This window comes from Coturnix japonica, chromosome 1, assembly GCF_054131305.1.
Source record: "Coturnix japonica strain WE chromosome 1, WE-NBRP24, whole genome shotgun sequence".
Taxonomy (NCBI): Eukaryota; Metazoa; Chordata; class Aves; order Galliformes; family Phasianidae; genus Coturnix; species Coturnix japonica.
The window spans coordinates 2,727,703-2,749,819 of NC_140663.1; the positions used below are offsets into that span (position 1 = coordinate 2,727,703).

The following is a 22,117-nucleotide window of genomic DNA, read 5'->3' on the forward strand; positions in this document are numbered from 1 at the left end:
CGCGGGTGGCGAAGTAGGGGCTGTGGGGCGCCTGAGGTGGGCTGTGCTGTGGTGGGATATGAGGGGGATTTAGTAGTTTATTAAGGGTTGTGGTGGGTCTCTAGGGGCTGTAGTGGGTTATTAGGTGCTGTAGAACTTGGGGTGGGGTGTAATTTGTGGCTGCAGAGCGGTGTGGGTGCTGTGGTGTGCTATAGGGTGTGGGTGCTGTGGTGGGCTATAGGGTGTGACTTTGTAGGGGGCTGCAGTGGGTTTGTGGAGCTTTGAGGGGGTATTAGGGCTCTGAGGTGTAATTTGGGGCTGTGTGTGTGTTGGTTGCCCCATTGGTCTGTAGTGAGCTGTAGGAGGATGCCCTGTGGGGCTTTAATGTAGCATTGGGGTTGTAGGAGCTGAAGTGGGATGTAATTTGGGGTTGTAGTTGTGTGGGGCAGTGCCTATGGGGCTGTGGGGCTGCAGTGGGTAATGGACACCATAGAACCTGGAGTTGGATGTAGTTTGTGTCTGCAAGGCTGTATGGGAGGTGTGGGATCCATCCTTTGGGGTTGTAGAGGGGCAACAGAGCCCTGAGGGGCTGCAGTGGGTTGTAGGGTCAAAGGGGGATGCTCTATGAGCTGTGTGAGGAAGGGGCTGTAGCAAAACCCCAGCGTGATGTGACCTCGTCCAGCTCCTGTGATGATCCCTGCTGTGAGTAGAGCAGCTCTTTTCTCTCACTCCGTTTCATTGTCTGTATTTCGCCACTTAGCTCTATACTTCATAAGGATCAGAAGCAGCTTGTTTTGACAGTTCTGTCAATTTCAACATGCTTTTGTTGTTGTTGTTGTTCTCCTAAAAAGGAATTGGAGCAATCGAAGTCACCGTAAATAACTGTAAATATATAAACAAGACTTAGTAAAGAGTGAAATAAAAATGAGCTAATTGAGTGGCGCCCAGATTTAATGCTTGACCAACAATGTACAAGCAACTGGAAACTGAGTGTAGGACACTATAATTATTGAGGTTATCGGGCTTCTTTTCTTGGGCTATTGTATCTTTTATGGTCCATACCACAGCTCATCTGAATGGTCCATGGAAAGGTTACCTGGAGGTCCAGACTGTGGGAAGGAATACAAGTGTTTTCCCGTGTCTTGTGCATTGTCATCTTTAATAACTTCCTTTTTCTTTCTTTTTCTTTCCTTGTGAATTCTACTGAATAACATGTATTTAATCACTTCATCTTTTGCTATCAATGCTGCTGAATAATCCTCCAGCAGTGCCAAGCCTTCTTCAGGTTTACATTGTGGTCTCTGGTGAGGGATGCTCACATTGTGATCTCTGTTTCATGCCATGATGTTTTTCAGTGCTTCTTCCTGCTACGCGAATGGACCTGAAATTGCAAACACCCATGTAATTTCCAAGCATGTAAACTGGAGATCGAACCCCCACCAAAGTCAAGGGAAGACTTGAGGAATCCCTAGAGCAATGTTGGGATGCTTGAGAAACAAGAGGAGAGATTTCAAGACCGGGGACAAAAACAAAACTAAAATAACAAGAAAAACACCGATAAGGCGACAACAAATAAACAGCTGTCAGTTGGAAATGACAGATTGCAGAGATATTATCAGGCAGGACAGCAAAATGCCTGGCTAGATTAAATTAACACAAGGATATTTTTTTTTCACCATTTATTTTAGGAAAGCAAGTGAGAATGCTGCAACAAAATCTGTCCGCAGAGGAAACATTCTTGCAGCAGCCTTGGAGGCTGAGGATCTCAGAAGTGAGGGGGAGCAGCGAGCGCATTGTCTTGAGACCCTATTTCGGGACCTGAGGGAATGGTGCTTCTTACTGCATCAGCGCAGCAAAAACTTGCATGCAAGGTACCACAGCCTTTCCACAGCTCTACCTTTGCTGCAGCACTAATGAGGTTTTTTGAAGTTTGAGGTCTTAATGTGGCATTTAAATTTTCACTTACCCAAAGCCTTTGGAGTCTGGGGGTTTTTTGTTTGCGTGTGTGTATGTGTGTGGTTTTTTTTTCCCTGTGATTTACCACTAGAGTATTAAAGGAAATAGTTTACTGAGGATCTTGCTAATAATTTACTCCCTCCTCCAGGAGAAAATATTCTACCTTGGCATTTGGAGCCTCACTAACAAGCAGCCAGAGAGGAGCGATGCCATATAAAACTGTAACCTCTAAGTATGAAATTTTGGAGGTTGCAGCAAGCAGTGAGTGCCAGCTCCATGCCGGCAGCAGGGAGGAGGCAGAGGGAACGCCATCAGCTCGCTACTCATTGCTGCACAGAGCACATAGCCCCAGGAGTTTCTCTGCCCGGTGTCCTGTTACCACTTGAATCAAGATGTGAATGCCAAGCCAGCTTATTTTTAGCACAATTTGGACCTAAAGAAGCAAACGCTGGTGAGATACGCAGTACTGACAGCCTTGGAAAATCTTTATTCGTTTGCAGTACAGGAAGCAGGGAAGGATGCGAGAAAGCAAAGCAATCCCAAGCTGCAAACCAAGTCTCCCAGCTTCTTGGGCTCAGCCTCCCTAGCACTGCACGGATCCTGGCAGTAGCTGGGAGAGGGTTTTTCCACGCTCAGAGCAGGCCTGGCACGGCAGGGAGGAGTGCGGCGTGCCGCAGATTTGGACAGCCTGCAAGCCTCCAGCTGAGCTCACTGCGTCTGTTGGAGCTCAACTGCAGCAGCGGTGGGGCTGTAAAAATGGGAGAGACACGGAAAACTTGAGTATCTGAGCCCTGCTCTTCTAAGCTCTGTGAGTTTACTGTGTTAATTCAACACTGGATCTGTGCAACTGGACTGTCCAATGGCACTGATGCTGCCCTATACCACCTCTAACAATCACTCAGACCCTCTGCTCTGTGGAAAAACCCAAAAAGGGGACACTTATGACACAACCATCATGCCGAGCAGGCATGTTCCTATCCCCATCTCTTGGAATCTTGCTGAAATCTGCCAGTGCATTTAGGCATCTGCAGGACCTGAGCTGGCTGGGGGCTGGTGGACCCCTCTAGCAGTTGGCTGGAGTGGAGATGGGGCCGTGAAGAGGAGTAGAGAAGCAAAGTGGGTCTGTTCAGCTTTTGGGGCACAGCTAGGAGGTCCCTGGATGTGTGCTGGGAACAGTAGTTGGGGCTGTTGAAGGTGACCACAGGAGATATCCCTTGCATCTCTCTGCCAGGAGAATGTGCATGCAGCGTTAACTCACTGGTCATCAATAGGTCTGAAATCCAACGACGGACAGCTCAGGGATCTGACAATTGTTTGTGTCTGCCTCGAGACAAATATCTCGTTGCCCCCTTTGCAAATTTGCTCCTCTGCTGCGCGTGTGTTTCGAGTTTCCTCATGCAAAACCTGCGTGGGTGTTTGGATATGTAATGAGCGCATAGTTCAGGATGAAAACAAGTTGCCTGGAAGAGCCAAGTAACGCCAAAAAAATGAAAGCAATACAAACAACAACATGGCACACAGCCATACCAGCTAGACTGTGGGCCAGCCGGATCTCACGTACTCTCCGGAGCTGCAGAGCCGATCAGCTGTTGGAAAAAGAGACCTTTAAAGACAAGTGAGAGGAAATAGCATTGGCAGTGCAGGCCACAGTATGTTTCCTTCCAAAGCAGGACAGAGCCAAGGACGTGAGGCAGAGCTGTAACATTTGGGGTCTCATTGCTCAGCAAGTCAAAAACCTCCAGTGGGTTGTAGCTGTGTAAACACCTATTGTTTTCTGAGCAGAATCAGAGCACTGGCCTGATCGAGTATTGTCACAACAGATTTTGGCAATGCTTGCTTACCTAAGTGAGCTCCCTCTGCAAAACTAAGCCCTGGCTTTAACTCAGTGCTGCGTGCTGGGGAAATAAACCTGCCTGCCTACACAGTGCTCCGGCTGGAGGGTATCTTCCAAGGCCTCCCATAGGATCTTCGAAGAAAAACACCATTAGCCTATGGACCAGAGCAGAACCAGAGCAATTCCAAAAACTTTCCCAGAGTGGCCTCACTAATTATTATCTCATTTTGTTAGCGTGAATGGGGAAAAAATTGTGGTGAGGCTGTTTGAAATGCATTTTCTGCAGAGCCTGAATGAATTTCTGTATAAAAAGAGGGGTGAGAACAGGCCTTGGAGACAGGTGATGTAATTTTTCCCTCGCCCTCATCCATTTGGAGCAAGGAATCATCTGTACCTCCTTATAACACAGCCAAACAGTACTTCTTTCAGCTTAAGAAAATAGGTCTAATTGTGTAGACTCTGCTCCAAGCATCTGCTCCTAGGCCATTCACTTAGATACCTGTCTGAGAACTCTTCACCAGCTCTTAGAGCACCTGTTCATTGGTTAAAGGCTTGAATCAGTGAAAGCTTGTTGGCAGTCTGGAAGGTTGAAAGGGGCCTTAAATACCAGAGCTTCCATATGCATATTGGCATTTTTCTTTGCATAAATGCCAGCTTTAAAAGGCTTGTTTTACAAAGCACAAACACACTTCTATGATGATTTTTTTTTTTACATCAAGGTCAGTAACTCAGCTTCATTCATCAGTCTCCAGCTGCAAACATGCCCCAGACAATGGAGAAGAGTGTATCTGAGCCAGGAAGTGCCATTTAAAGGGGATGTGAGTGGCTCTGAACCGCACTGGGGAAAGAGGATCTTGGTGCCCTTGTGCACTCAGCCCTGCATGAACTGAAATAGGGTGCTTGAGGGCAGGAAAAGCTGCTTAGGTGGGCACAAATAACACTCACACTCAGTGAGCTTCAGTAAAAGGCACCTCTCAAATGTCACCGCTGTGCTGTCGACTGTGGTGTGATGCAGCCAACGTTGTGCTCCCCTCCACAAAGGCAGAGAGCGCCCGTAGGAAGCAGACAAGATAATCCCAGCTAAAAATACTTATTCTTTCCCTGGCAGGTGCTTACACCGTGTGCACGGTGCTCTCACGGTGACATGCTTGTGCACTCATTGCACTCTGCTCATCTCCTGCTTCGGTGCTTCTCTTCCTTCCAAGCAAAGCGCTTGGGCATTGTGATTATTGCGCTGAATCACCCAGAGAGGATGCTCCGTCCTGTGTTTCAGATGCAAAATGTGCCTTGGAATTCAATAGTTGCTATAGTGCTGTAATTACACATTTTATGGAGTAGTTAGTCACAATGGCTAGAGCTGTTGTTATCAGGCTTGGACTCCTTCTGCTGCTTTATTTTAGAGACCTCTGTGTTAAACATCTACTCTCTGCGTTAAAAATAGTTTGTTTCAGCATTTGTATCCCTCCAAAAGTAGCCACAATTCATGGCTGGTGGAGAACAAGTCCTCAGCTGTGTGGAGGGACAGGGTTTGTAGCCTGCTTTTTTACCATGGGAGTTGTAATGCTATAGCGTTGGGTGCTCCAAAATGCTCCTTAAAGTCAGCTGCAATGACACCAGCTGAGTATTTCCAGGATTCAGGAGTTCTTGAGCACTGATCTCAGCAACTTTGCTGTCTATGGTGTGGAGAGGACTTGCACAACCTGCTCAGGGCACTGTACCAACCAAGATCCTCCTCTTCCCTTCAGCAGTATGGAGAAAGTGAGTTCCTTGGGTGCTTCTTCTAGAAGATGACAGCCTACCACAATGGGACACGGCATTGGTAAGAATGAATCCTTGGACCAAGGTGTTGCCCACTCTAGAAAAAGCTCAGCAGTAATGCAAGCAGCTGAGATAAGCAAGATAAGCACCGTGCTCAACATCCCTCCTCTGGTTGGCAGGGATACTCACCACACTACACCATAGGGTTGGCCTTTACCCTGTTAACCACGTCTTCTGCCCAGGTTTCCCTATCTGGAGAGTGGAGCTAACTGCTTAATTGCCTACTTTCTAAGGAGTCAGGCAGGATAATTAGCTAATGTTTGGGTAATGCGTCATAGGGTAAGAGTGCTAAGTAGTATTACTGTCAGCAGCACAGTGGGAAGTGAAGGACTCAATCTTGTTTTTCAATCGGGAATGTCACGGTCTTCCCTTAAGCTCATTGTTCACATTGACTGCTGAGGGCAGGGGACTTGGGTGAAAAGTTTCAAGGAGGAGGATGCCAAGGGCAGCAGAGAGCTGTTAGAATAGCTTGGTGTGCTTTGGAAAGAGAAAACTGAAAATGATGACAAAGGCAGGGAACACGCCTGGAGCAGCACAGGGAGGACTCGTGTCTGTAAGCCTAATTATTCAATAGCAACATCCTCTGAGTCATAAAAGTGCATCGGGGAAAGTTTTCTTGTGTTGCATTTGTTGCATGCATGCAGCGCTGTGGGAAGCATGATGCAGAAACCCATCCAGCTCTCCCTGGGGACTGAAGTAGATTCAAGCTAAAAGAGATTTTGCGTCTTTAATTTCTATTATTCTGCAAATTACGTTATGGATGAACTTTAAACCCTCCTCATGTCCGTTGATGGTAACTGATGAGTTTTCAATTGTGCCTCATTGAAGTTAAACATCTGAGAGATACTTTGCTTAATAGTTTGCCTTTCAGAGCACTGCATTAGCTCCCTTGTGCTCCAGTCTGCTTAATTTAGAGCGAGTGCCCGAAAGTGGTGCAATTAAGGAAGGAATCTTGGGCAAAAGCTCTTGGTGCTTTCAAATGACCAGCAGACCCTTCAGTGCTGGCTTGTTTTTACCATAGCTGGAACAACGCTTTCCGTGACTCACTCTTCATTATTCTCTGGATTCACAAACAAATGTTTTTAACCTCTTTCTGTTGTATCTGAGAATAATTAAACCCTCATCTCTGTCTCTGAGCAGTTCTGGAAACGTTACTGTGATCTGCCGTTCCACCTCTGTGAGCCTGACTCTTTGGTTTTCTGGCCACGCCAGAGAAGCACATTCTCCTTCTGCCTCTTTCCTAAATGAGCTGACATTTCTCACACTTTCTATTTATTTTCTTGCCCTGGAAACAGTCCTATGCTTTGATCTATGCAGAAAGATGTCTTTTCCAGAGAGGTTGCTGGGCTCTCCCTGTTTCCTATCAAGTGGCCATCCACAGGCCATGCAGAGAAGATGCTTAGCTCCCTTCTCCCCAGTATCAGTAATCCAGCTGCGGACCATCTCAGCAGCTCTGCACCCTGCACAGGTGTCTCTTCAAGCAGGAGGACAGAGGGAAGAAACATAGATGGTGTAGAATCAGTTCCTCTCCACCATTTGCATTCCTACATCTTTGCAAGCTTTCCATCAGGAGTGATATTTGACCCCTGGGAAAGCAGAGCATCCTTTTGTTTGCCATTCCTGATGATATGAAAATCAGCAGACACGCTGCTGTGATGAGTCACCTGCCATAAAACAGTCACATGCCAAATGCCAGGCCCCATCCCAGTGCTCCCCAGGGAGAGTTTGTGCCCAGTCTCAGCTTCTGAAGTCTTCAAAAGCCTGCTTTATCCTAGAGAACCTCTTCCTGTTGTGTGTGTTCCTGTATTTGTACTAAGTAGGTGGAAACACTGGCAGTAGTTATGGGAAGGGTAGGGCTTGGGGAAGGATGTACTCATTTATCGAGATCACCCTCCCAGCAATGGCTGGATGTTCTACTTAAGACCCTCTTCAGTGCTCAGTGTCAAGTGGAAAATAAGCAGGACTCACTGCTTCCATGAACAGGGATGAATTTTCCAAACCAAAAGAAAAGTAATATTTGATGAAAGAATAAGCATAATCTGTCAAGACAGGGCATTTAAGGAGATCTCAAGTTGCATTTTTCTCCTCCAGATGCTGCTCCAGCAGGAAATCCACCCAAAGGGCCTTATCTGTCCTGTCCAGAGCCTGACCTGAAGGGCTACCATGAGAGGGTGGGAGATAGCAGCTATTTGCTGAAGGGTGATGCAGAGGATGGGGCCATCACAGCTGTTTCTGTGTCCTCTTCACTGGATCTGTATGTATGGGAGCAAGGAGAGATGCTTTTGGACCCAGAGGTTTACCAGGCTGGGAGAAATTGGTTGTGATGGGGCAAGATTGCTAGTGCTCTTAGAGCAGAAAGGCCATGGGGATCCAGGAGCAAGATGCAACTGCTGATGTTGAGAGGTGGCTTTTTTTTTTATCCCCCATAGATCCAGGAGTTTTCAGCATGTTACGGAAAAGCATTTCTGTTCTCTGGGAAAGAGGATAGCTACATACCCAGCAGGTGGCTTTGCTTCTCAGTACGCTCAGCTTCTCCCACTCCATAGGAAGCTGTTTTCCAGGAGCTGCATATGGGCACGGTCTGGTTCCTGAGCCCATTCAGATACTGCTTGTTTCTGCGGCTTGGTGGTTTTGCAATCTGCTTCTTGGGAAGAGGAGGGAGACAAAAGCTCTGTGACTGCTGAAGGCTCGGGACAGATTCATGCTTATGAGCAGTCATCCATGTGGATTTGGCAGCCAGAGCTCAGAGGCTTATGGGCTGCCTGAGTGCCATCCCTGCTACTTTGCCAACCTGCTGCCACGTGCATAGACTGACTGAGGGGCTCAGGGACCTCTCCACATAGCTGAGAATGAGGAGAAGAGGGACAGGAGACCGACCCAAGTCACCATGTCCTTCAGCATGGGCACCTCAAATTACCCAGTACAGACAGAATCCACTCAGTGTGTGCTACAGGAAGGCAAGTTCCCTTTTTGTCAAAAAAAAAAAAAGCATTGCAAACCTCAAATTGGAAGGAGACTAAGAGTGTGCTGGATATGGATATAACCCTACATGTAGCCCAGCAAGGGCTTTGTTTATGGTTCATAACTCCCCTGCGTGCTTTTGGAGCACTTACATCAACCAGCTTGCATCCCTACACCTCCCCAAGAATATGCAGCTCTAAGGAGAAAAATAACAAACTTCTTGTGGAAATGGAAAAGGATAAAGCAAGCAAAAAAATGTGAGTCAAGACAGATTTGCAAGGGAAAAGGAAAGGTTGGTGTGAAGAAAAACAAAACACTGATTGATACTACAGAGCATTTTCAGGGATGTGAAAGGTTTGCCAAAATGCCAGCCTGGGAAGTATTAGAGAGACAAGTCTATCTCTGGAGTAGGAGAGCCAGGAGATGTAAACCTCTTCTGCCTGAAATCATCTGGGCTAGGCCAAAGGGGGTAGCCATAAAATGCACAGCTGAGAAAGTGGCTGGGTAACATCAGGAACCAATTGAGGTCTTGGGCATGGGTGGACTGGAGGTGCCAAGCCTGCTCACAGAGGATGCTGGGGATGGGTGTCATGTCAAGAATGATTCAAGCCACCCACAGCTCCTGCCCGCTTAGACCTTGGCTTCCCGTGCTGCCTGCAAGAAGCAGTCACGTCTCCCTGTGTAGGCATCTAGAGTACACAGCAAAGCAAAAACAGCTAAAGATGAAGAAAAGATAGCTCCAAGAAAATGATTGGATGTATTAAGCAAGAATAGCATGTCCTCCAGAATGTTGAAAGAGGAAAAGAAGCAACAGTGGTGACCTTTTGTAAGTGAAGGAAAACTGGGGGGATAGCTGGGTTCTTGGGAAAGAGGTCAGGAAATAGAAGGCAGAGCTATGGAAATTTTTACCTGGCAACACTGACTTTGGTCCCAAACACAGTGAAGGAAAAGGCAGGACGTGACATAAATCTCTGACTGTCTAAGGGATGAAGGAATAATGAATGTTTATCCACAAGGCTATAAAAAAACATGTAGATGGAGAGATTTTTTATCAGTCTACAAAATGAGTGGTTGTGAGAATACAGCGGAGGCAATATTTCGTCTCATTTGTGAAGAATTTGATGCACTGTCTCAACACAGCGCTTTTCTAAAATTAATTTGGCATGAATCTAAACATCACACAGGCTGAACATCACAATTTAAAGGTCCTCTCAGATGGCCGTATGATATCTTGATTCCTCCTGGATAAAGTTGAAGTGTTAATGACCCCATCCCTCTGTTGAAGCCTTCTTTCTGCAGACACAAAACCGCTGCATTCATCTGCCTCCGCCAACCTCAGTGCAGATAACACTCAGCAAAACACCGCATCCTGCAGGATGGAGGCGGGGAAGTGAGAAAGCCAGCAAGTGAGTCATCAAGCCTTACGGGCAAAATCTGCCTGGTATTTGTGGAGTGCAAGAGAAGAGCCATGCAAGGGGCTTTAAGCTCACACTGGTCCTGCAGAGCCCCTTGACCCTGTCCAGGGATCGCTTTGTGTCATCACTCATCATCAAGACCTTAAAGTCCACTCCAACCCCCAGGACATTCTTGCCTCCCTCTCTTGTCCTGCAGAGTGGTAGTTCCAGGAGCCATCTCTGCTGGCTTTCTAGCACTGAAGTCTTCTGAGAGGAGAGAGCATTGGTTTGTGGCTGAAATCCTAAGCATGTAAATGTAGGCCATGATGCAAGAGAAGCTGGCTTTCCAACTGTGCATGGCAAGAATGCCCCCTCATTAAGAGATCAAAGTGCTATCCATGGAGGCCGCCTCTTGCAACATGCTGAAGACCTGATTATGGTCATTTTCCTCCCTGCTTCCACTGCATGCCTGAGAAAGGGACACAGTAATTAAAGTTTGAATCTCATTAAATCTCAGAAAGTGCTTGGCTTTCTGAGAATCCAATTATCACAAATGCTATGTAACGCCAGTCAGTGCACAGTTTGTTTTTGGATTTTGGAATTATTCTTGTTCAACATACAAATATTTCTAGGGGATGTTGTAAATCCGAAGAAGGCACAGCTAAAAAAGAAATCAAACAATTTAAGGGCAGGAAAAAACGCCTTGGAGAGGGAAGGAGAGTCTGCAAGAGCTTCATTTGCTGGTAATAGAAGGGACAGAGCAGGGAAGCCTGAGCAGCAAGAATTACCCTCATTGAGCCCAAGGCCCTCCAAGGATAGTGTGCCTGGGTCTGGATGACCACCCCATCAAGGTAGTAAGCTCTAGCTCCTGGATGGTGACCTTAGGCACAAAATCAGATGAGCAATGGCCTGTCATGGCTTAGCCAAAAGAGTGGCCAAGCCCTGTAACAGGCTGCCTAGTTGGGTGGTTGAGTCCATGGAGGCATTCAGGAAATGTTTAGATGTTGTGGTAAGGGACATGGTGTAACAGGGAAATATTGGTAGTGGGTGAACGGTTGGACTAGATGATCTTGGAGCTCTTATCCAACCTTAATGATTCCATGACTCTCTTACGAACCATGTCGCAGTTGTGCTGACTTGCTCTGCGGTCACTTGGGTTTAACAGGTGGAAAGTCCTTGAGTTAATGGGCAGCTTGGATCTGTGTGTATCCATGGGACTGGAAATGACGTAAAGCCAGCAGTGGGAGGTGAAGCTGCTCTTCTTCCTGCTCTTCAAACATGGAGTCAGAGAATATTCTGAGTTGGAATGGACCCACAGGGTTCACTTTCTAACTCCTATCTCCACACAGGACCACCAAAGTTTGTAGAATCATAGAATACCCTGGATTGAAAAGGGCCACAGTGATAATCCCTGCTGTGTGCAGGGCCACCAACCACCAGACCAGGCTGCCCAGAGCCACATCCCGAATGCCTCCAGGGCTGGGGCATCCACAACCTCCTTGCATCACCAGCTTATGAATGAAAAACTTCCTCCTAATATCTAACCTAAACCCCCCGTGTTTTAATTTAAAATCATTCCCCCTTGTCCTATCACTATCTACCTTTGTAAACAGTCATTCTGAAAAAACAAAAACAAGTTAAAACAAGTTCAAATGTTATGTCTGAAAGCATCATCCATATTCATTGAGCCCCAGCATCTTGGTGCCATGACCACTACCCTGGCAAGCCTGTTCCATGCCCACTGCCCTCTGGTGAAGAACCTTTTCCTAACTCCCAGCCTGACTTTCCCCTGACGCTACTCCATGCTGTCTCCCATCAACCTCCTTTCAGTGTAGGAACCCTACAGAAATACACACACAAAGGAAGTTCCTCCTTCTAACAAGCAGTTCACCATGGAGAAGGAAGAATTGGGTTCTCCATCACTTGCTATTTCCACATCCTTACTGAAAGTCTTCCTGATCAATGCAGGTCACTTGTCTCAGCCCACCTCCAAATGCTGAGCTGCAGTGTTTACAGAGCCTATCCGAAATATCCTCCCTTTTACCATTGCCTCCAGGTTGGCCCCAGGCTGTGACCTCCAGGTTATAGGATGTGGATGTTAGGAGGGAATGCTTTACTCAGTGGCAGGTGATGCACTGGAACAGGCTGCCAAGAGGAACTGTGGATGCCCATCCCTGGTGGTGTTCAGGGCTTGATGTAGTGGGTGGCAAAAGAGAAAAGTGCAGGGAAATTATGGCCTTCCAAAATTTAAATAGAGTTTATAACCATGAGATAAATCAACTTTTTACATGGGTAGATAGTAATAGGGCAAGGAGGAATGGTTTTAAACTGAAGGAAGGGAGATTTAGATTACATGTCAGGTGGGAGTTTTTTTACATAGTGAATGATGAGGTGCTGGAACAGGCTGCCCAGAGAGTTTGTTGATGCTGTGTCCCTGTAGGTGTTTAAGGTCAAGTTGGATTGGGCCCTGGGCAATCTGATCTAGTATGTGATCTAGCAGCTGGCAACCCTGCCTGTGGCAGAGGGATCGAAACTTGATGATCCTTGAGGTCCCATCCAACCCAAGCCATTCTATGACTGTGATTCTCTGATCCTATGATTGTCCATCACCAGGGCTGGTGGTGGCTCTCATGATGCCTATCTTGGCTGCACTGCTCAGCTGCTGGCTTTCCGAGGCACGAGGCACTCAACTGCTCATTGCCTCGGTTTTCTCAGCTGTAAATGAGTATTAAAACAATAACCTCATTTGTTAGGGTGCTGACAGCCTCCAGCAGTGATAGCGAAGAGTTCTGCCAACCTGGGTTAAAAGGTGCTAGTTAAGTGCAAAATACTATTATGCTTTTTGTGGCACAGTGTGTCTGCCATACATTACACTTATGTAACGTTACTTAGCACTTAGTCGGTACTTCACATCTTTAACTAATTATACAGAATCGAGCCATTTACCAGCATGAACAGAAAAACATCCTGTAATGACTGATCATGAAGCTCTGGACTGATTTCCAGACTCCTCCATGAATGAGAATTGCAAAAGACGCAAAATAAGTTTTTGCAAAAGAAAGGCCAAACAAACAAACAGATGCTTGAAAAGAGAGAAAAATCGAACTGTGTGACAGCAGCAAAGGACTCGTAGAGGAAAATAATGCACTGCGTCTTCTCATGGAAACAACCAGACAGAGCTCAGCCTGCAGCATCTCCAAAGCACGTTTAAAATTCACCTCCTCCTTCTTGCAATTAAACACATATTCTTATGCACCTCGACTTTTAAAATAAATAATGACAATTTTTAGCACTGGCAATTAAAAGCAACGCTGTTTACATTTTAATTAGCTCTTTCAGTGTGACTAGCTCAGCTTCTTTCAATCAGAAATGGATGTATTTAAAAACAAGGCAGCTCCTAAATGCTCTCTGCTTTTCTGTAAACAGTAGCCCTGCTCTGCTTTCAGGTTCTCAGGGTGGAAGGAGTGGAGAGGCAATCTGCAGGATGGAAAACTCTGCACAGCTTTTCTTCCCAGTGGTGATTCTCTGTGGGAGTACAGAAAAGGAAGTTTATTTTGGAAGTGAGAAAAATAAAGAGAGGTTTTGTTCCAGGAGAACACAAAGATAAGTAGCATCTGTGCAGCTGGAAGTGCTGTATGTGGCTGGGAGGGCCATATTTACAGCTGCAAAATGCCAGGTACATTTTCATCTCCTGCTAAAGCTTCAGAAGGCGTTGAAATGCTACCAAGGCAGCCCCTAAGATGCATTTCCACCCACCTTTGGTTTGCGCTTGCAAAATCACCGATCATCTTCCTGCTCAGTGCCATCTGTGGGCCTTGATTCAGTATCGTGCAAGTCGATGAAAATTTACCAGCAGTTTCAGTACGAATAACAGTGTAGTCACAGCTACGAGAATACCAGCGCTGTACATCAGGTTCTCTATGCATCAAACGTCTCGGTCTGAACCCACTCTGACAATTCACTCTGTTGTACCCGGCACATCTGCATCTCAGATGCAAACCTCTTGGAGGAGAGACAGATGTCAAAACACCACTCAGATAGCTTTTGCTGCGAAGTAATTCTTCCCAAATAAACATCAACTGCGAACATGTTGCTGAATGGTGCTAAAAAGAAGCAGGCTTAGAAATTTGGATCAGCAGGTGCACACGGTGTGGTTTTAGCAATCTTCTGCCTTGTGCCCTCTTGCTGCTAAGGGAAGAGGTGGCATTATTTGTGACTGACGGATAAACTTGGTGCCTTATCCAGGGCAGCAGGGGAAAGTCTTTGGAGACAGAATGAAAACGCAGTGCTTTTCTGGGGAATGGTCTGCCTAAATATTTTCATTTTGCCAGCTATTATCTGGGTTATAGAACCATAGATTCCTTGGAGTTAGGACATTTAAACATCATCTGATTCAGTTCACCTGTGATAAACAGGAACATTCACAGCTAGATAGTTCAGAGCCCTGATCCAGTCTTGCCTTGAAGTCTTCAGGGATGGGGCATCAACCACATCTCTGGGCAACCTGTTCCAGTGCCCCACCACCCTTATTGTAAAATGCTTCTTCCTTACGTGCAGTCTAAATCTCCCCTCCTTTAGTTTGAAACCAGGCAGAACAGCCCCAGCTCTCTCATCCTGTTCTCACAGGGGAAGTTTCCATCCCTTGGATCATTTTTGTGGCATTTTCTGTTGGTTCCCCCACCTTCTTCTCTGGACACACAGACTAGGGCATGATTAGCTTGTCCCTGCCAGCCCTGGCATCACCTAAGTCCCTGCCCTTCTCTCCCTGCTTAGTCTCCTTCAGCTCCACCATAAGCAGATAAAACAGTAAAACCTTCAAGGGCTTTGCATGAGTTTTATCACGTCCTGCACTAGGATCCATTGGGCTCTTTGCTGTCAAAATGACATATTTGACTTAAGAAAATCACTCCCAGTTTCTGAAATGCTTTCAAGGAAATCCATTCGCTGGAGAAGTGGAAGGACCCAGAATGTCAAATCCATAGGAAAACAACATCGGCAGCACTCAGGTTGGCATTGCCACCCCTATTGGCTTTGAACAGCAATGATGTTTGTGCCCATGTGATTTTAATGATTGCTTCCCTTTGCAAAGCTGCAGCCTATTACTGTGATTGCAGATTCTGCAGTTAATCACAAAATTGAGCGAGGCAAAGTGGGATGTTCCTTCTGGTGTTTGCTTTTTCAGTGGGCTGCATGTATGTGACAGGACCCCCAAAACACATCAGCATTTGAACTACTCTTTTTCCCCTTCCACAGGCGTGCATCTGGATGGTGAATGCAGAAACACTGAAGCAAAGTCTGTTGTAAAAAAACAAAGACAACACCAGGATACCTGACCCACAGCCAGGAGCCTCCCTGTTTCATTCCAGACAGCCCTCACCAGCATCTCACACTGAGGCAGTTTGAGGTGATGAAGCCTTTGGAAAGGACTGATTCCTGTGTGTCCTGGAGCACAGCAAGCACAGATGATGATGAAGCCATCACAGCTGGTTACAGCTGCGTTGCATGAGCTTGAGCTGCCCGTTCTTTGGTGCCAGTGGATGGCATGATGCTTTGAAAAGGAGCCCATCATTGGACATCATGGAACCTAATTGGCACTGTTTGTTACAGCATCAGCGCTGGATTGCTTAGCCTGTAGAGCTGAGGGACCACCCCAGCCTCTCAAAAAACTACTGGCACGTGCTATCTTAGTCTTTCAACACTGCACTGAGATTTTCATGTTTCTCCAGCCAATCTTCCACCCCCTCTCTGCTTCTTTCCAACTCAGCACCCCGTCCCAGTGCATGAGTCCACTCCATGCACCCATGTGATGAGTTACACTTTGGAAGACCTTCCTAAACCTGCTCCTTACAGATTGGAAACGGATGGGAAACCTTGGACATGTAGCAGGAGAGAATTGCTAAGGGCTAGAAAGCAAAACAGGAGTTTGAGTTTTTGAAATCTATGCTTGAAGGAGCAGCAAGAATGGCCTGTAAAAGGCAGTAGTGAGGGTGGAAAATCCCAAGTAAAGCTCTACCCCTGGCTGAAGGTCAAGAGAGTGGCCGTAAATGCTGGCCAAGGCTGGATTGCGAGAGGCTCCTCAGGGATGGGGAGCCGTGGACAGATGTGTGCTCCTGGATCCAACCATGCCACTGGACGTGCTCTCCCTGCAGACATTCCTCCCCACCCTCCAGCTGCTCCAGCCCCTGCAGAGCAAAGTAGCGTCACTCACTGGGGTGAACTCTCCATTGATAGAGTGGTGCAGAGCATCGTTTCCAGCTAACGCCAGTAATGAGTAGCTGGGGCATGGTGACATTTCCAGCTGACACAGCCCTCTGTGGAAAGAACATCTGCCTGTGGCTGGAGAATAACCAAGGTAGCCAAGCAGGAGCGGTTTGAGACAGTACAGGATTGCTGGGAGGAGGTCGGCGAGCCACGCAGCAAAACTAGTTTTGCATTTCATGGAACAGTGTAAAAAGGGCTTTTACAGCCAAAGGATGTAGCAGGGAAGCAGGCAAGGGGATAAATGACACTATGAGCAAACCAAAGGGGCCCGTACTCTTCATCTTCAGTTGTTAATGGCAGGATTAGTTAATGAACATTTTGATCCTTAGGTGGCTGTTTTATAAACTTTTGGACGACGTGGTCCTGAGAGGCAGAAGGAAGGAAACGTGGTGGTGATTTAGAACAAAAAAGGGTAGAATATAATTCTAGCACTCACCAGCCTATAAATATCATAGAACAAATATTTAAGAAAAAGTCATGATGAAATGTTTAGAGCTCGGTTCTGTCCACACAATAGTGTCAACAGGGAGAAACTGCAGAAGCCAGATGCTGAGTAAAACTACCAGGAGACAAGAGCTGGACTTAAAGAATGATGGGCACAGAAAACTGCCAAGTTTTCTTCCCTTCCAACTGTTTTTTGTTGGTGGGAAGAGGTACGACGTTAGAGAATGATAGAGCCAGAAGATGAAGGGAGCACACATTTACGAACATGTGTTTTTGTTTTGATTAATGTATTCTGCTTCTTTGTCTTAGGAAATAAGGAATTAGAATAAAAAAAAAAAGCGTTGGTCTGAAACACAGTTTGTGCAAACTGAAAACACATTGAAATGCAGCAACTAATCCCAAACAAGAGCGTGCTGCCTTGAACAAGGCGTGTCCACTGGGGTAGGACAAGAGTCAGGCTCAAGTTTCATTAACATCTTTGCTGATGATCCGGGAGGACGGCACCAGTATAGACTGAAATTCACAGAGGACAGTAAATCAGAAGCAGATCAGTAAGTAATCAGGGGTTTTCTGTGGTTTAGATCTGACTTCTGTTCCAAACACCTGGAACTTTCCACCCGACATGAAGAGGCATTTCACGCACTGAAAAATCTCATCTCATTGAGTGACGTTTTCATTACTCACCACCTAGCCCACTCAGTCTCTTTGTAACTCTCTGAATGTACTTCTGGGTATCTTTCACGGGTCTTTCCACAGGTCCAGCCCTTCTCTTTGTTAACTTGTGTGATATTCAGAGACACGTTTCCAGAGCAAACTCATGCACCCACTGCTTGCAGCTGCCATCTCCAGGTTTGCTACCTGCCCACTTTCCCCTCATGCAAAGAAAATCAATTGAAATCATTTAAGTGATAAAGCAGTGTGCATTTAAATGTATGTCCCATCTCCACGTGGCCATCAGTGCTCTTATCTGCTAATGCATATCAAACTGATTTCATGAGAAACATCCCAGGTCTGTGCTTGCTGACATGCTCCTCTGGCACATGGATTGCTCCCTGACCTCCTTCTCCTTATGCGACTTGGGGTGATTCGTGGCTGTTACTCAAGACCTTTCATCCATGAAATCTTGAGTAACATCCGTGAGTTTTCTAAGTAGAATAAGTCAGGTTCCTGGAGTTGGACTCGATGTTCCTTATGGGTCCCTTCCAACTCAGGATATTCTGTGATTTTATTGTTCTATATTCTGTGATTTTATTGTTCTAGAAGGACACAGGCTGTTTCTAGGTCTGATTTGATAACTTCTGATCTTCTCTCACAGATAAAGCTAAATGTGTGAGGAAATCAGGCTGGTGATGGGGAGCAGCATTAACTTACACAGAGGGAGCAGCCACAATGGGAAGGGGAGAACTTCATGTTGATTATCTCAGCATCTGCCAAGGATGAAGGGAGGGAGAGGTGGAAGACCTGGAGATGGAACAGTTACTAAAATGAGCTGGGGAGATTGGAAATCATAGGAAGACACTGGGAGTCCTTCTCAGAAGGTCTTGACCCTTGAGATGTCACCCCTCAGATGTCCTCCTTTGCAGGGCTGCAGAAGACAGTGTTCCCAAGTGAGTTCAGCTCATGGATGAGGCCAGTTAATGAGGTTGCCACCCATGGGTGTTTCATAGGGCAGGGGGACCCATCCTATTATTGAGGACGTGGTCTGTGTGAGTCAGCCATGGAGGCTGTATACTGCAAGGGGCAGGAGCAGGCTGAAGCCTTCCAAAGAGACAATATTTATCCGGTTTGGTTTGTGGTTGCTTGAAGTCTGCTGGAGAATTTGCTCCCAAACAACCAAACAAACAGAGGAAGAAGAAATACATGTGAATGAATCCAAATGTCTCCTTATGGTGTTTTTGGCTTTTTTTTTTTCTTTTTTTTTTCCTTTTTTTCTTTAATGAAATGTGTTGATTTTGCTTTTGCAGCACGTCCGGGATAATTTTAGGGACGTGCAATCTTTAAAAATCCAAAGGGTTGCAAAAACTCTGGGAACCGTAATTCCGTGTCGTTCAGCCCCAAAGGCTGAACCATTTGCTTTCCTGCCAAAGAAGTGGTGATTCCCAGGGTGGAAGGGCAAACAGTATGCAAGGCCTCACAACCGAGCTGTGATCTCCAAACAGGGCAGGAGACTAAAGCAAACTCCCAGCCTGGAAGGCAGGGGAAGCCCAGGGAAGGCAGTTATGGCTGGGAGCCACAAGGCCTTATGTCAGGTGCCTGCTCATCCACACTGGCCCCAAAGAGACTTGCTGGAATATGGGGACAGAAGGAGCCCCAGCTAAGCCTGTCCCCTCCCTTTAAGCCTCGAGAATTGGACGCGTCCGGCTCCTTCTCTGACTCAGCCATTATATCCAGGGAATTTATGGCCTTTCCTTCCTGCCAGCATCAATAAATAACCCTGTCATCTGACTGGGATTTGGGAACCTACCAGGAGGAGGAGCCTTACAGGCAGATTGGGCTGAGGACCCACACCACAGCAGTGAGCAGCCTTATGCAGGACCCTCACCTGTGACATCTCCATCCCCAGTGAAATGGAGCCCTTGGGGAGGTCCTAGAAGCCATCAAAGCCCTCATATATACCTGAGCCAAGTGCTTCACCACTGTTGGTATTTTGCTTATGTACCCAAAGTGGAGTACAGTAGGATGTGCCCAGGTAGCGGGATGCCTTCATTCGATGTACCCCATAATTCCATGGCTCCATCAGGCTGAATGAAGCAGTGAAATTCAGTCTCAACAGGGTTTCTTTGCTGCTCCCAGGCTAACACTGTCCCCTGTACAGCTTATCTGTAGCTAATTTGGGCATCCTGGCTTGCCCCCTGGAGGCAGCCCCATGCACCACTGATGGAGATAAGAAAAGTGATACTAATAGTAAGGGTGAGGGTAAATTAGCAGAGATGTTTAAGCCCATCTGAAGGGATGCAGGAGAAATCAGTGCTTTTGGGCTGCTGAAGTAGCTTTTTTTGGGGGGGGGGTGGGGGAATGATAGCTTGGGCCATTGGGATTAAAGAGAGGATGAGACAGAGCCAATAAACTGAAGACCTCTTGGTACTTCTTCACTCATCCATCTTTGGAGCTCTTTTTCTCACTTGGTACCGCAAGGATCATGATCCCTGCAAGATAGATGAGAGATGCTTTTATCTCCTCACCATGACAGCTGTCAGACTGAGCCTCTGGGGTTTCTGAGGAAACCACCACCTCTGGGCCAGGAATTGTGTGCTGCATCCTCCTGGCATGGGCGCAGGAAGGTGCCTTTTCCTTCCCGGTCTTCCTCTTCCCCTTGCTCTGGTCCGCTCTGGTGTGGCCTCGCTTCAAGCACTCTGTGCCCTTTGGGCATCAATACATAAGGACAGAAAGCTACTAAGAGAGCACTGGAAGGAGGGCTGCAGAGGTGGGGGGGGAGGAAGGATCTGGAGGACAAAATGTATAGGGAGCAGCTGAGGTCCAGCAGAGCCAATGGAGAGCTACTCCTGGAGCCATGAAGAGTGGGGGTGCTTGGCCCTGTTGGTGCTAGGGACATCCTTTAGCAGCCTGAGACTCACACGTTGTTCCTAAAAGGATTTTGCAGGCACTGAATTGGACAAGCAGTGAGGAACAGTGTTGAATCACAGGAGTGCCCATCTCCACCCTGTGGAGTGCCTGACTGCAGGTTCATGTGAGCCAGGCTACACGAGGTGCAAAGTGTCCTCAGTCTCATGGCCAAGCATTAATTTACCTCCTGATGAATGACTGGCTGCAGATAGCATGTAATTAGTTTCAGATCCAGCATGTAGTTATCATGTCTGCATGTTCAGTGGCATGTTCATGAATCAAAAGCTCTTAAGAAGTCTTCTGCCCCACAATATTGTTCTGGATGAGCAATCCCCATGTGGCACTGCAGCAGTGGTTGATAACCTCCATCTTTCTTTAAGGTAAGCATGGCTTCATGTGCTCATTGGATTCATAGGCTGGCACAACTTGGTAAGGACCTTAAGTTGAACCAGGGGAGGTTCAGGTTGGATATTAGGCCTGGAGGTGTTCAAGAAGAGGGCAGATGTGGCACTGAGGGACATGGTTAGTGGGCATGGTGGGGAAGGGTTGATGGCTGGACTGGATGGCCTTAGAGGTCTTTTCCAACCGTAATGATTCTATGATTCTGTGTGTCTATGAACCTCTGATCCCCAGAAGCCACAAGGCAGAAACTCCAAAATAGCATGAGGCAGCGTGTGAAAAAATAAAGGAATAAACGAACAAATAAATGAATAAATAAAAAAGACTGCTGAAAGCCTGGCTAAGACCCTGTGTGATGAATTTGTAAGGACGATGATCAGCAAATTGCCACTCAGGACGAGGACATGGAGGCAGCAGCTCATCACCAGCCCTCTGCAGCACTCCCTTAGTCATGCGGTATTGATTCCCTTGGCTGGGGCAGTGAATCATCAGTTCCTCGCTGGGAAGCGCTCGCACAGGCACAAATTACCGGTGTGCATGCAAGCAGGCGCAGCAGCGATGAGATGCTGGAGGAGATGCTCTTGTCACGTGGCTTGGGAAAAGATGATCAACAAATTACAAGACTGGAAAAATTAATCGGTGGCGGTGGCTAAAAAGGAAACAGGTCCAGAAAATGTCATCTGCCACCCACCCTGTAAGGGAGCAGAAGGGGCTTCTCCTTCCAAAGCTGCGTCTTCCACTTGCCTTCTGAGCAGACAAGAGGTTATTCAAGTCTTCACCCATGCCAAAGCAGCCAAGCACATCAGGAGCAGTGGATCGAGGTCCTCTACATCACTCCATTAAAACCTTTTACAAGTACTTTGATCCTTCCCTGTTTCTCGCCAAGGTAGCCGAAGAGGAGCCAAAATTCCCACGTGGCAAACCCCTGCCTGTGCTATTTTCCCTGGGAGGTCTGTGCATGGAGAAAAAGCAGAAAAGGAAACTAACAAAGGATTAAGGTTCTCTGCAGGGGACAGCAAGGCAGCCACAGCTCAGGGCCCTGTTGGCAATGGGCATCTGCTGGCAATCAAGATCCGGCTCTGCAAGTGGCTGCAGTGCATCCTCGTAGCTTTGTGAACACAACCTGTGGCTGCAATGGAGCTGAAGAAAGGGCTGAATGCTGGCCAGAAACCTGGGGCTTGCTAAATGCACCGAGTGCCCCCTGGGCATTAAGCCATGCTGCACGGGAAGGCGTGCGTGGGCTGAAAATAATCCCTGCTCCCCTCTGATTTTATTAGCATCCCCTAGGTAGGAGGGGAAGAGATGCTGCTGCAAAAGCAACACAGCAATCCAGAGCAGAGCAAAAGGAGAAGCCGGTGCTTCCGCTGCCAGGGAACAAGCTTGAAAGGGATCCAGCGGATAAAGAGATATTCAAAGTTCAGCTAATGAGCGAGATGACTCACTGCCTCGGCCAGACAAAGGTTAGGCTGGAAAATAGAAACACTCTCTGCAAGGGCTGGAGGAGACA

The 22,117-nt window shown here is 47.1% G+C and overlaps 1 long non-coding RNA gene across 2 annotated transcripts; it reads left to right on the plus strand.

Annotated features, from left to right (window-relative positions):
* Window positions 1-226: 226 nt before the first annotated feature.
* LOC107314113 (uncharacterized) lies at window positions 227-16,999 on the plus strand. 2 transcript variants are annotated; one of them, XR_014945850.1, is made up of 3 exons: window positions 227-681; window positions 1,335-1,561; window positions 1,668-1,851. It is a non-coding gene; the product is annotated as an uncharacterized LOC107314113 (long non-coding RNA). The 2 variants fall into 2 exon arrangements; XR_014945857.1 differs by lacking the exon at window positions 1,335-1,561 and adding an exon at window positions 15,196-16,999 and having other exon boundaries at window positions 450-681; window positions 1,668-1,850.
* Window positions 17,000-22,117: the final 5,118 nt, after the last annotated feature.